At 41.5% G+C, this 13,460-nt stretch overlaps 1 long non-coding RNA gene across 1 annotated transcript; it reads right to left on the bottom strand.

Annotated features, from left to right (window-relative positions):
* Positions 1-246: 246 nt before the first annotated feature.
* LOC118498729 lies at positions 247-13,123 on the bottom strand. The gene is made up of 4 exons (XR_004901196.1): positions 13,110-13,123; positions 10,063-10,067; positions 2,711-2,713; positions 247-424 (listed from the first exon to the last, which is right to left on the bottom strand). It is a non-coding gene; the product is annotated as an uncharacterized LOC118498729 (long non-coding RNA).
* Positions 13,124-13,460: the final 337 nt, after the last annotated feature.

Genomic DNA, 13,460 nt, shown 5'->3' with positions numbered 1-13,460 from the left:
GTAAACAGGAACCGCATTGTAGCTAAAAGGAACTAACAAGGGAGACAGAGTGTAGGATTAGTTAAGCAAACGTCCTGTGTCATGCAAATATTCTCCCCTGGGGCTGCTAAATAAGCAATGCTTTGTTTAGTTTTAAAAATTTGAATTTTACCCTGTTCCCTCTCGAGGTCTCTGTAAGCAAATAGCTAACTGCCACATCAGCTTCTGTAAAACGCTTGCTTGCTTGCTCACACCAAAACCCCTATATAAGAACCTAGCTGTGAGCGCTCGGCGCGACTCTTTCATCTGCAGCCCCTGTGGGTACTGTGTCTCCGGACACTTTAAGAGTTCACCCCTGCGCAGGTTAAACTTGGCCAATAAAGCAACATCTTTGATATCCTGAAAGTCTCCGACATTTGTTCTTGCGTTTGCTGAATGCAACATCCTTCTTTTGGTTCTGTTATTATGGATAAGGAATTAATGATCACCTTCCCCAGCCACCCAAGGTACTACTATTTTAAGTTAATCAATATACATTTTTCTATTATGATGATTATGTAAATATTATTCCTGGAAATACCAAGCAGTTTGCTAACCATGAAGCTTAAATGGGAACCTAAAATTGGAAAAACAAGTCTAAAAAATAAAAGGGAGTCAAAATAGAATTAACATACACAGAAAACATATGGGTATGTCTCTGCTCCTATGAATAAACCATCACTTAGATCACCCTCAAACTTATAACATGCATAAAAATCACCTGGGATCTTGTTAAAATGCAGATTCTAATGCAGTAGGTCTGGGCTGCGCCTGAAATTTTTCATTTCTGAAAAGCTCCCAGGTGATACCAATTCTTCTGGCCCATAAACTATACTTTCAATAGCAAGATCTTATCTGATGACTTTCAACTTCTTTTCTCCATAGAGATCCTTGAATCTTCTCAAAAATCTCATTCTGTTCCATTTCTTACTCTATAGGGAGAAGCAACCTGGCATGAACTATAACTACTTGCACAACAGGATGCAACAGGTGGCCCATCTCTGTCTTGCACATAGGAAAAGCTGGGACCATATAAGGGACTCATACAAGGCTAAATGGAAGAATTCTGTAATGTAGAAAGAACTACTTCAATTTCTGTCTTTGTTCCTAACAGACTCCGATTATAGTTTAAATGCTTAGAAACAAGCTCAAGAACATATCTAGCTTGAGTGTGATGAAAGTCCAAGTTAACAAAATAAGCAAATGACCAAATGCACCTCCTGTTCTTTTCTTTTGTCTCTGTTTCCATTCAATTCTCAAAGAATCTCTTTCCTTGCTCATATCCAACTAAGCTACCAGTAGTCAGGAAACACAGGTTAATGGAAAAGATACTCAGGGAAGCCCTCTCCTCTCCTATGTAATGTCTATCCTTTATCACAAGAGAATCTTTCTTTGAATATTCCTAGGAAGTGGTGCCTGTCACTTTTTTATGTGGGTAAAAGTCAGCAGTTTGCTGTCAATCTTCAACAGATGATTGTTAGGGAAAAAAGGGGCCTGATTTGTAGCATTTGCCAATTGCCATTGTGTAAATACTCCCACTCTGGTCAATTTCAAGCTACTAATGTGACTTTACTGAACTTGGCATTAGAAAGAAATGAGCACAAATTGGTATGAGCTGGCTTCAATTCATCACAAGTAGAGCCTATAAGTTTAAAGCCAGACAATTAAAGCTGTATATTTAGTAGTGATTTACAGTTGTTTTATCCTTCTTGTCTCCCCCCCTTTATTACCAAATTAAGCTTACCTGGAAAGTTCTTTAACAGTTGATAATTTTTTTTTAATCACAAAGTATTTGGCTGACACGTTTCCATCACATACATTGGGCCCTTGGCCCACAGACAGCCTTGATACATAGGTTTCTCTGTCCACGCTGATTTGTTGCCGTGGGGCAGAGAAATAGAATTCCCTTCCTGATGGTTCCCATGCATTTGGTGACTTTCTGGGAGAGAAGAAAATCTGCTACTCACGCTTATATTAAAATTAAAAACTTTTTATTATGCTCCAGTTATATATCTTAAGACATTTATTTCAGACATTGTAAAGATGTGTTGCAAATAAATGTACTCATGAATTGAACTTGCTATTGGATGAAAACTTGGGACAACATTTTTATATAGGAACAAAACCCTCTTATGCCTTCTGATCCAGTGTTTCTTAAAACTTTGTAAAGGGATCAATTTCTATTAGTTTAAGAATAGTGAAGTTGAACTTAAATTATAAACCTTAGGAAATATATATATATTTGTGACAGCTTTTAAGGGTTATGGAAGTTCAAACATTTTTACCTGGGAATAAATGGAAGGTGATTATAAGTAGATTGCTAGAATGACCACAGATCATTCCCCTTCTTGTACAGCCATGTCTTTCACAATGTGACTTGGCAAGTTTCACATCAAAGGCAAGGTGTACTTCCCTATTTCTTGAATGCAAGCTCACCCCCTGATTTTTTTGGCCAACTAGAGTGCAAAGCAGAATGTGCAGTGTGGGCCTAGGCTCCAGGGGGCCTTGCAGGAGTTCCCCCTTGAGGCTTAGGGAAACTCGGCACCATGTGAACAAATCCAGGTTAGCCTAGGGGATGAGAGGCCACAGAGAGCACAGGGGAACCACCAGGTGAGTGCCCTGCACCAACCCAGCCAGACGTTCACTGACCCAGCACCTAGCACAACTGAGCCCAGCTCAACTGCCAAATCACAGCCTCTCGTGCTCAATAATAAGTTTTGCAGTGGTTTTACAGTTAAAACTGTTTCAGTTACCTACAGATTAAACTCAGACTCACCAAACCAATGCACTATGTGGATCTTTCTTTTTCTTCTGGTTGCTAATTGAAATAAAATCAACCATAAAATGACATACTAGGGCATTGGGAAAATTTAAAATAAATATATATTAGATATTATTGAAGAATTATTGCCAATTTTGTGAGATATGATCATCGCATTGTGCCTAGGTTTCAAAAAAAGACTTTCTCTGCTAGGGACATAAATATGTACATATAAATGTCCACATATAATATATATTTACATACATATCTAAAATAAACATACATATATGCGTACATGTAAACATAGAAATATTTAAGGGTCAAATAACATTATGCTTGAAATTTGCCTCACCATACTCCAGCAGTGAAAAAAAGAGGAGGGCAGGGAATAGAAGAGATGAAATTGGCAAAATGTTATGGAGATAATGTTTGAAGGTTCATAATAGCACACGGAAGCTTGTTATGCTATCCTCTCTACTACTGTGTGTTTTAGAAATTTCCAAAATAATTTCTAAAAATACTTTCCCTGGAAAGAGTTTCTTAACGTTGTTTCTGGGACTTTTCCAAGTACCTGGAGAGAAAGCAATCACTAAATAGAAAGACCATGTAATACAATCACTAGGCTGTCTGCGCAAATAACCAATAAATTTCACACTGCCACTGTGGAAGCAGAAGGAAGCAAGTAATGGAAGTGGAGATTAGATTAGCTGAAGAGCCATGGCCAAAGTCAAACCTGAGAAGGGAAATCAGTTCAGCAATGTAAACCTAAACTGCATGTAATGAAAATTATAAAGTTAATAGGGAAAGGACAGGGAACTTGGATATTCTGACTTTAAGTCCACTATTTTTTTTCACCACAACCTTGCTAGTCCTTCACTTTAATTTTACTTAAGTGGCCAAAGGGTGTAAGTTGGGCTTTTCTGGTGGCAAGTAACAGAAATGCAATCTAAATTAGTTTAAGCAATAAAAGGTTAACTACTAGACAGATTAGTATTAGTTACTAATTAAAGTATGAATCACTAGTTGCTTAAAAAGTTAACCTCCCAAATCTCACTGTCTTCACACAATGAACATTTATTTTTTGTTCATGACACTGTTCGACACTGGTGTCCTGGTCAGATGGCTGCAGCAAGTCTTCCAAGTCTTCAGCCTCCTACCCAATGGATAAGGAAGTGAAAGGTCCCTCATGGGGTGTTTGTGGGCTAAGCCTAAAATAGGTTATATGTGTTTCAGCCACACTTGGTAAGAACTCAAGGCCACACCCATCTTCAGAGAAGGCTGGGAAGTATAGCTTAGCTGTGTGCACAGAAGGAAAATGAAATGAGTTTTGGTGAACATACTGCATTTCTGCACAACCAGACTTTATGCCTGGGAAGGTAGAAGTCATGTATCAGGCGAAAGGGCGTCCAGGGTTACACACTCTCGATTTCTCTCTTGGCTCTATTCTATTCCATCTCAGCTCCACCTTATTCTGTCTGCTGGCTTCTTGTTTGTCTACTGTGGGATGCTCAGGCATTGCACTGCTTAGAAATGCAGCTAGTGTGCAGGACATATGCACTGACTTCTGCATCTCACAATATTCAGCTTAGCCATTCATGGAACCACTGGGGTCTCCATAATGTCCCTGCCTCTTCATGCTCAGTTTCATGTGCAAGAGGCACATACAAGAAAACAGAACACAAGACAAGTAGAGAGTTCTATGCTAGAATTAGGTACAAAGTGCTCCGAGAATCCAGAGGAGCATAAATGCGTAGCCCCAGACTTGGAAAACTTCACAGAAGGGTGATGTCACTTTCCTCTCCAGAAGGAGGAATATTTCGGCAGTTGTTTGTCTGTTTGGGTTGTCTGTGAGGAGTCAGTACATGTAAAACTGCACATGTGCGAGAGTACGTGCAAGTGAAGGAGAAAGTCAGTGTGGTTGCAGCACAAAGGCCATGGGGTAAGCGGCAACAACAAGATACAAGGAAGTCTAAATACACAAGGTCTTACCTACGAGCTCAAGACTTTGAATTTGTTTTCACAGAGATTCTCTCCTTGACTAAACTTTCACCAGGCTCCTCTGAGGCTTTCTCAGTTGAGCCTCAACTTTGGCCTATGAAAACTTGAACAAACACTGATATAATTTCTAACAGCTGCAGGCTGCATCCCCAGGATGACCCTTAAAGTGGCTGTCTTAGGAAACCCAAGGCTGCCAAGAGACTTTGCTGTTTGTTTCAGCCAACACCTGAAGACAGAGCCTGACCCTCAGCCTCTGTGGGAGGGTAGAAGCCTAACTTTGATGAATGCCAATTAGCAAAACCAGACAGGTTCCTTATAGACGATGGCCCCTTTGCCAACTTTTGTGATTTTTTTTTCACTTCCCTGACTATATTAAGCTGCCACTCAATCCCCGACCCATTCCCCACTCCAGGTAAAACACCTAGATACCTCTGTACAAACCAAAACTGAGCTCAGTTCACATTGGACTCTTTTCCCCACAGCAATAGTACATTACTGATTAATATCTGCCCCCTACCATGTCAACTAGTAACCAGCTTTATCTTTGACAGTTTTCATATAGGCAATGGAGGCTTTTGAATCAGAAAGCAACCAAATGTGGGTTGTCTGTCTGTTTGGGTTGTTGTTTATGTCTATGGTAAAGTGATGTGATGGGTGCAGAGACGATTGGGAGCCAGGTGACACTACACCTGAAGTCAGAGGGGAAGCTGATGGAAACAGTGCAGGCAGAGAAGGTGAGGCCTGAGCTAAGCCTTCATCAGTGAGGAAGAAAATAAAAAATTTACTGACTGCACAAGGGCCGAGGGCCGTGAGAGACACAGAAGAGCTGGAAAAGCACCCGAACTTTCCAGCTGGGGTTAGGGGCTGAAAACCCCGCTGATTTGTGACTTCAAAAAAGAAATGTGCCCTGACTGGCATGGCTCCATGGATTGAGTGCCAGCCTGTGAAGCAAAGGGTCACCGGTTCGATTCCCAGTCAGGGCATATACCTGGGTTGTGGGCCAGGCCCCCAGTAGGGGGCACGTAAGAGGCCACCACAGTGATGTTTCTCTCCCTCTTTTTCCCCCTCCTTTTCCCTCTCTAAAATAAATTTTTAAAAATATTTTAAAAAGAAATGTAATTATTCTGAATCATATTTCCACATGTTTAAGCTATAGGAAGAAAATTACAAAAGCAAAGTTAGCTGGAAAAAGGTTTGGGTGTCAGATTTTTCAAAGTAATTATAGAATTAAGCAGAAGTTGCACCACATAAAGTTGATTACTCAATAGTACATATGGTGTTTCCAAATGAAAGCCAAGGTCAAAAACCAAAGTCAGCAATTTTGATCTTGCTAAATCTGCTCAGTTTTGGAGAACTGAACAAACATATACACAAAAATGCCATACTTTTTTTTGAAAATGTTCACTTCCTGTTTGTATTTAAAGTCCTAATAAAAATTAGGGAGACCCATAAAATTATCCTATCTACTACCTGAAGTAGTTTTAGTTTGTAAATGTTTAACAGGAAACAAATCACAAAGCTAAACATTTCAATGGAGAATTGCTAAATGACCTTACCTGGAATGATGCACAAGAACTTACTAGTGATGTTTTAAGAAACTCTTAGCAAAGATTTTAGAAAAATAGGAGCTGAGACTAAATATCTACCCCAAATATTTGAGGACCAGAGTTGAGAAGTGTCCAAAGCCACCTTTATCCTTAATGTCCTTTTGAAAAAGGATATAAAATACCTGATGCTCCCCCAGAGCCAATGTAAAGTGGCAGAATTAAGCCAAGAGAAACTAGAAAATTGCTTTAAAATCATTCAGAAAATGTAATTATGTCCTCATTTGTTCTGAATAAATAGCCTTTTATATACTTTTAATGAGAACAGGATACTCAGCACCATTAACCAATTTCACTTAGCTACCAATCCAAATGTTCAATGTTGAAAATGTGGTAACAGAATTCCCACCATGAGCAGCTCCGTTCCTGTGCTGTGGCCAGCCCTGCATCCTGCACAGAAGACAGTGAGGGGGGGCAAACACCTTTGCTGCCAGCTTTGAAGAATGACCTTACCCCACAGGCAACGCCCAAGGACAGGGCTGCCCTGGGAGCTGCAGGGCACTGGTGGGAGGCAGCAAGGTCCCAAGAAAGCCCCAGATCTGCGCCTCCAGGGCATGGATGGATGGTCTTGTCTCTGCCACCTACTACCTACAGGACTGGGGACAAGTGAGTGAAACCCTCTGCACCCTTGAAATGGAGAATCGTGAAAGGTTGTTTTTAATAAATCTTTGGTTTTGTGTGCACGTGTGAAGATGAAATGAAATAGTGGATGGAAAAGTATTTTGTAAGATGGGAAGTACAGTAATGGGAAGCAGAATGAATTCTTCTGTTGATGTTGTTCTAGTTTACAATATTACAAAGCTTAGGGAGAGGTTGAGAGCATGATGTTGAAGCAACTTAATGCCTACCACCTGAATCTTCAGTAAGTCCCAGAATTACACAGGTCATTCCTCTCAGTGTGGTGTGGGCAATTTACAAAGCAAATATCACCACAAGGTTATTTTAGGGTTCCTTTTTTTTCTTTCAAAAATGGGTAGCTTTTCCTTTAAGTAATACTGGTTAAAGATCGCTAGCACACAAAACATACAGGCTGGTGGCTATAACCTACCGTGTGGAGGGAATTGTGAGGACAGTCGTTGCTCTCAGAGTGCCCCCTACTGAGAGGCAACAGCATGTGGTGACAACAGCAAGGTGTTTGGATTCAGACCTGGTTCAAATTCACATCGGCCACTTGCTAACTGTGTGCCCTTGCAACAGTGACTTTATATGCTCTCTGGGCCTGTTTCCTCACCTGTAAAATTCAAGCTACAGAGGAGTAAGCCTGCCTTGCAGAACTGTTTTTGAGTACCCCAGGCAAGGTATAACGTGTGCCCCAGGGAGACCTTGACCAGCAGGCACGTGCTCCTCAAACAGTGATGAGTGCTCCTCACCTCACCCAGCAGCAGCCACATAGCTCCCCGAGTCTGCAGAGACATCTAGTTTGAGCCATCGTGTCCATTTCCCCTGCCAACGTGGGAAACTCACACTGGTTTTCTTGGACTCTTGACCATATTTTGTATATATTTTATTCATATTATACATAACAGTGGAGTGAGAGTAAACAAGATATATATTTTGAGCCCTGGAAATTAGCACACTGTGTAAGTGTTGATCATCTAGCTCTGTTAGGAGTGAAAAACCAGCAAAAGGACTCATGAAACTTTCTTGAGAATAATTGAGGAGATAACATACTTGTGAGTACATAAGACAGAGTTAATAAAGCTACTGTAATAATCATAGCTTTCATGTCTTTTTCCATATGAACCACTGTAAACCTACTTTTGCCCAGCCCTGTATTTGACAACTCACAGAACACCAGTAATCGATATATTATTTGTATTAATAAAAGCATACCATCTATAACACAGCATTCAATTCTGTCCACCTAAATCTTAATTTACATCCCTCATATCCTTACATAAATTAAGGGATTTTAATTTCTTTAAGTTGTTACCTTTACAGTTGCAAATAAACAAATAGGTATTCATTTGCTTTTCATTAAAGAACATGAAAAAGAAAAACGGGAAATGGACTCAACATAGTCCAAAGGTTGTTATACCAAACAACAAGCTTAGTCTCTATTCTAGCTAGGACACAAATAACATTGTCAGGACAATATAAGCCTTTGTAAAATTTCTTCAGTTTCTGCTGAATGAAGCACTTGCCAAGGTGCTGGAGACCACAGTCTGTACAGCAGAGCACCTGGGTTTGTGGGCTTGAATATGCTGTTTGCCTGTGATTTCAATGATCTAACCTGCAATTCTATAGCAACACATCAAATCTGGCCAAATAGCAATCAAGAGATAATTACTTTTTTTTAAAGAATGCAACTTTTCATGAGCCTCTCAGATCATGCCTCCCTCCCTCTCCACTTCCTAGTCCCTCCCTCCTCACAGAGGGTGACTCCTCATGCAGCTCTGTGTTGGTCTCTGCCTCTTTTTTTCCTACCGAAGCCGAACCTGTATCTCTAATCCTCTGCCACCCACCTTCCATCTCTACTTCCTATTTTCTCTCCCCACAAGGTGGCCTTGAACCATGTAACATCTGCTTGCCAGAAAGTCCTGGACTGGTAAATTTTGCTGTCTTTGGTTACATGTGACTTGTGTCATGGGCTCTCCTAGTTGGAGGAAGGTCACTGTCACCATATTGCTATCCATTCCCAGGGGGACACTCTGTTTACATTTGAGCCAGAGGCAAGGATATGACTTGCAATGGCAAAGTCAGAGGGAAGAGTTGGTTTGGAACAAAAAGGTTGTCTGAACTTGAGTGCATTCTTCAAATTGATGCCTTTTCAAATTTTTTAAACCAAATATGTTGACATAATTATTGTTAAGAGGTACATCTTAAATATCATCACAGAAAAACATGCAAAGGGCTCACCTTAGAGGCAGTTAACCTTCCATCTAAAAGGGGGCCTCTTTTCATGATCGTTTTTCTGTCAGTCATCAACCGTCTGCAGAGACCCCGCCCACAGACCCAGTGTCTCCTCCTCACAGGCTGGCCCCCTCAAGACTGAGAGACCTGTATTTTCTGTATGCCTCCTCCCCTGCTGTAAGAACCCAACTCTTCTTGTATTTGATCTTGGAACAGATTTTTTCAATTAATAAAATTTTCAAAATAAGACAAGAAAAGACAACAATAATACAATGCATTTATATGTGCATGTTTTTTACCTGCCAAAATCTCTTTATATCTTCAATACCTCATGCAGTAGGTCTGGGAGATAATATGTCCCCTGGTGTTGATGAGGAAACTATGAACCACGGTGGTGAATGAACTTATCTAAGGTCTCACCATCATTAGAATCCAATCTCAGGACTTCAACTCCAGCTCTCTTGCAAATACAATAAATTGGATCCCAACTTATGTTGGAATTAACATAAGTTAATGGGTCTTAAATTATGAAAAATATTGAAAAGAGGCTAAAAGAAACCAGGCTAAAGGCAAGTGAGTATTTTAGTACTTTTCTATTATTATTTTCATTATTATTAATGACCCCCTGGTGGTATATTTTAGGATATTGATGAGTCCTGACCTTGGAAGCCACACCATTATGCGATTATTAAGTGTCAGGAGAATTGATAGCCTTTAGAAAGGAACAGCGAGGCTGAAATTAACCCCCAGCCAGCATATGCAGCTGACAGCAGCTGATGGATGAGAGGGAGCTCGGAATAGATGTGGTTGCAAAGAAATCACGAGAACCTGATCTCTGAATCTCCCAAATCAACTTAACTTGGCTCAGATTAGCATCTGTGTTTTTCCCACTACAGCTCTGGACTCTGGTGGTAGAAGGACATGAAAGCCTTCTTTTTTTTTTCCTTTAAATTACCACTGAGCTGGAGGAGGATACTGATTTGTGGATTCCTGCTTTAAGTGAAAATCAATCCTTTGTCCTGGGAAGAGATTTTACAGTTGGAGCTTCAGAAGGCTCCGCTGTCTTCTGGTTTTTTTCAACATGATCTACATGTAGGTTAGAAATATAGTAGTCTAATCAATAAAATAAAAAATTTGGAAAGAGAAAATATAGGTCAGGAATAACATGTCCTTTAACACAGAGATTTTTTTAAGGTCAAGAACACAAACAATTCCTGGAAGAGGTGGAGGGAGGCGGTGTTGCATCAAAATGAGCCTTGACCTTTGGCTTGGACAGCCTATTCCATCTGAGGGCTCTTTGAAATGGAACCTCCACCACTTTCCGGAGATTCCGAGCCCCAGAGTCCTTGGGGAGAAACCGAGAATTCCAGTTTCCAGCTCTTGGCACTTGGGCTGGCACTCCATTTCCAAGTGCATTGGCAGACCTCTGCTGGATCTAATCTCTTTTGCAAAGCCAGAAACTCCAGGGAGACTTCAGAACTTGCAACATTAGTCTCACAAAGGGGTGGTGATGCTGTGAGCACCGGCCAATTCACAAATGCAGCCTGAAAACAGCCAGAAAACCTCAACCATATAATCATGAAGATGATGATGACCTTCTTAGTAGGCCACATATTTCTTCTTCTTTGGAGAGACTCTCTAAAATCTGTGGAGGGAAGAAGTGAAGGTGGGCAGACTTGTAAGGTCTGATTCATCAAAGCATGTTTGCTCCACAGGGCTGAAAGCTAGAGGGAGAGGTGGGGAGGGGAAATGGAGGCAGGGAAGCAGCGAAGCAAGAAAAGTGTTCAGATTAGCAGAATCGTCCATTGGCAGCACTGTGAGAAAATCATCTTGCAGTTCAGTGACATGGCTTCCTGACGAGTAGTAGAGGTGACTGCTAGTCATTAAAGGAGAAAGCAGTGCTGTAAGCCAGGCACGGTGGCGTAAAGGATTAAAAAGCAAAAACAATGCCTTTTGAGGGCTGCTGCTTCAAGGGCTTTGCTGTGAGGAGTCAATGTCCCCACTTCCAACAGTTCTCTCTGATGCGCTGAGGACAAAATCACAGATCAGAGCAGAGTCACAGGTAGAAAAGTGGGCCTTCAGCAAACTTGCCTTGGAGCCTAGATTCCAGAGAGAGTTTGGGAACTATAAGAGAAACTGGGAGCAGTTCCAGGGTTATAAGAAAAAATGGCAGTGAGACAGGTGGTAAACAGGAGCATTCAAAAAGTTAAGCTTCTCCTCCACCCTACATGCTACTGGGGTTCCCCTTTTAAGAGCCTCTTCATGTTCTACTCTTGAACCCCCTTTTCTTCCCTACTAGGCTTTGAACAACCTCAGCAAACTCTCTTTTCCCCTTTTCTTTTATTACTTATCTCTTCTTTTTAGTTTAGATGGTTGGAGTTTTGCTGTTCATTGTTTTAAGCCACCCTGAGTCCACTTTTCTAAGTCATAGGAGTAAATAAATGAATACACACCTAAAGTAAATAAACACGGCTGCCATTAATCTCAAACACTCTCCCAGTTTAATCATCTCTGTGAAAAGAAACCCAATCATCAGTCTTCGGCCCTGAGACTTTTGTGCTGTAGCCCGGCACACCAGCTCAGCTGTCTGGTCATGTAGATGTGGATGTCAGCAAAGCCCGTCTCATCTCCCGGTGCCCGGGTTTCTTTCATGCTGTGACCTTTTATCATCCTCACTGTCCTCAGCAAACAGATCAGGGTCTTCTTGTTGATGACTATCTGTGTTCCATAAAATGTAGCCACCAGTACTTTTATTAGTAATGTGGGATGGCATAACAACCCAGATAAATCTCCAGCTGGTAAGAGTGCAGGTTATAAACGATCATTCATCACAAGACCACCAGGAGGTATGGCCCCTAGCATGTACCCTCTGTCTCTTTGTCTTGCCAATCATTAATACCTGAGTCATACCATTAAAAAAAGTACTGTAACAAGGGTCTGTTAACAGAAAATAATTTGCACAAAACTGCTGGGTCATTGGTCTGCTCTGACCCTACATCCCTGTAAATAAATTACCCTATGATAAATTCTGCTATATTCTAGGGAGCTCCCTGAATCACTTTTTGGTCTGAAGACGCCTTCTTGTTCCAGTGGCCATTCTGCCTCTGCCCCATCTTCAGACACTGGTCAACATCTCCCTCAGACTCCCCTGTGAGTAACCATGCTGGGGCCCCAGAGCATTCCCCACTGCTCTGTGCTATATCGGCTCCTGCCCTTAGATACCAGGACTTAGATACTATGATTGCTACCAACCAGTCAGCCACCCGAAACTCCAAAGCACTTATGAGTCCTCAGTCTCTCTTGTCCCTAAATACCCACATATTTGTGGAATACCACAGCCCTGTGCCTCCGCTCTCTCCGTCTCTCTCTCTCTCTCTCTCTCTCTCTCTCCATTCCCTGAATCCCAAAATCCCCTCCCTCTCCCTCAGGTATTGCAACAACCACCCTTCCCATTTGTCTTTTCCCAATTTCAACACTGCCTTTATAGGGTGACCACTTAATTTATCATTCAAACCAGGACATTTTTAAGAATGAAACAGGTCACTACTCGTAACTACCTCAGGAAAACAGGTATAATCCTGGTCAGTAGACACACTGATTCTGTACCCTTCTGACAAACTGACCTCCCTAAAGCTGAATTCTGATATTGTACAGCCTGGAATTAAAACCTTCATTGACTCATTGCTGCTTATCCAATAGATTTGGCACTTCTTCACACAGCATTGAAGGCTTCGGCCCCAGCTGGTCATCCCAACGTGATTTCTCTCTATTCTTCCTCCTTCCCCACCACTTCCGCCAAACTCGGGAACCTGTGTTCTACCTTTCCCCAACATTCGGCCTTTGTCTTTTAATATCCTCCCTCCCAATATCCAAACCTTGTCTGATTTTAAGGGTCCACCTTAAAGGCTGCCTATTCGGGGAGACCATTTCTACTGCCAACACGGCAGCCTCAGGAATCGAGCTGCCTGGGTTAAGGTCGCAGCCCAAGCTTGTCCAAGAAGCCTGACATTAAACATCTTACCTTTGTCTTGGTTGACTCATTTGTAAAAGCCCAGCCAATAATTAAGTAAAATTTTACTGAAAATTAAGTAAATACTGAAAAGTGCTCCGCTCACAGAGTGCCTGTTAAATGTGGGTTATCATGATAACTTGGAAATATATCTTTCTCACATAAGTCCACAGCCCTGCTTTTTATGCAGCTCCAGTGGGCCTCCTCGCATTCCACT

Source organism: Phyllostomus discolor, chromosome 2 (genome assembly GCF_004126475.2).
Source record: "Phyllostomus discolor isolate MPI-MPIP mPhyDis1 chromosome 2, mPhyDis1.pri.v3, whole genome shotgun sequence".
Classification (NCBI taxonomy): domain Eukaryota; kingdom Metazoa; phylum Chordata; class Mammalia; order Chiroptera; family Phyllostomidae; genus Phyllostomus; species Phyllostomus discolor.
The sequence above is the reverse complement of the archived record's forward strand: the minus strand, read 5'-3'. Positions and strand labels throughout refer to the sequence as shown.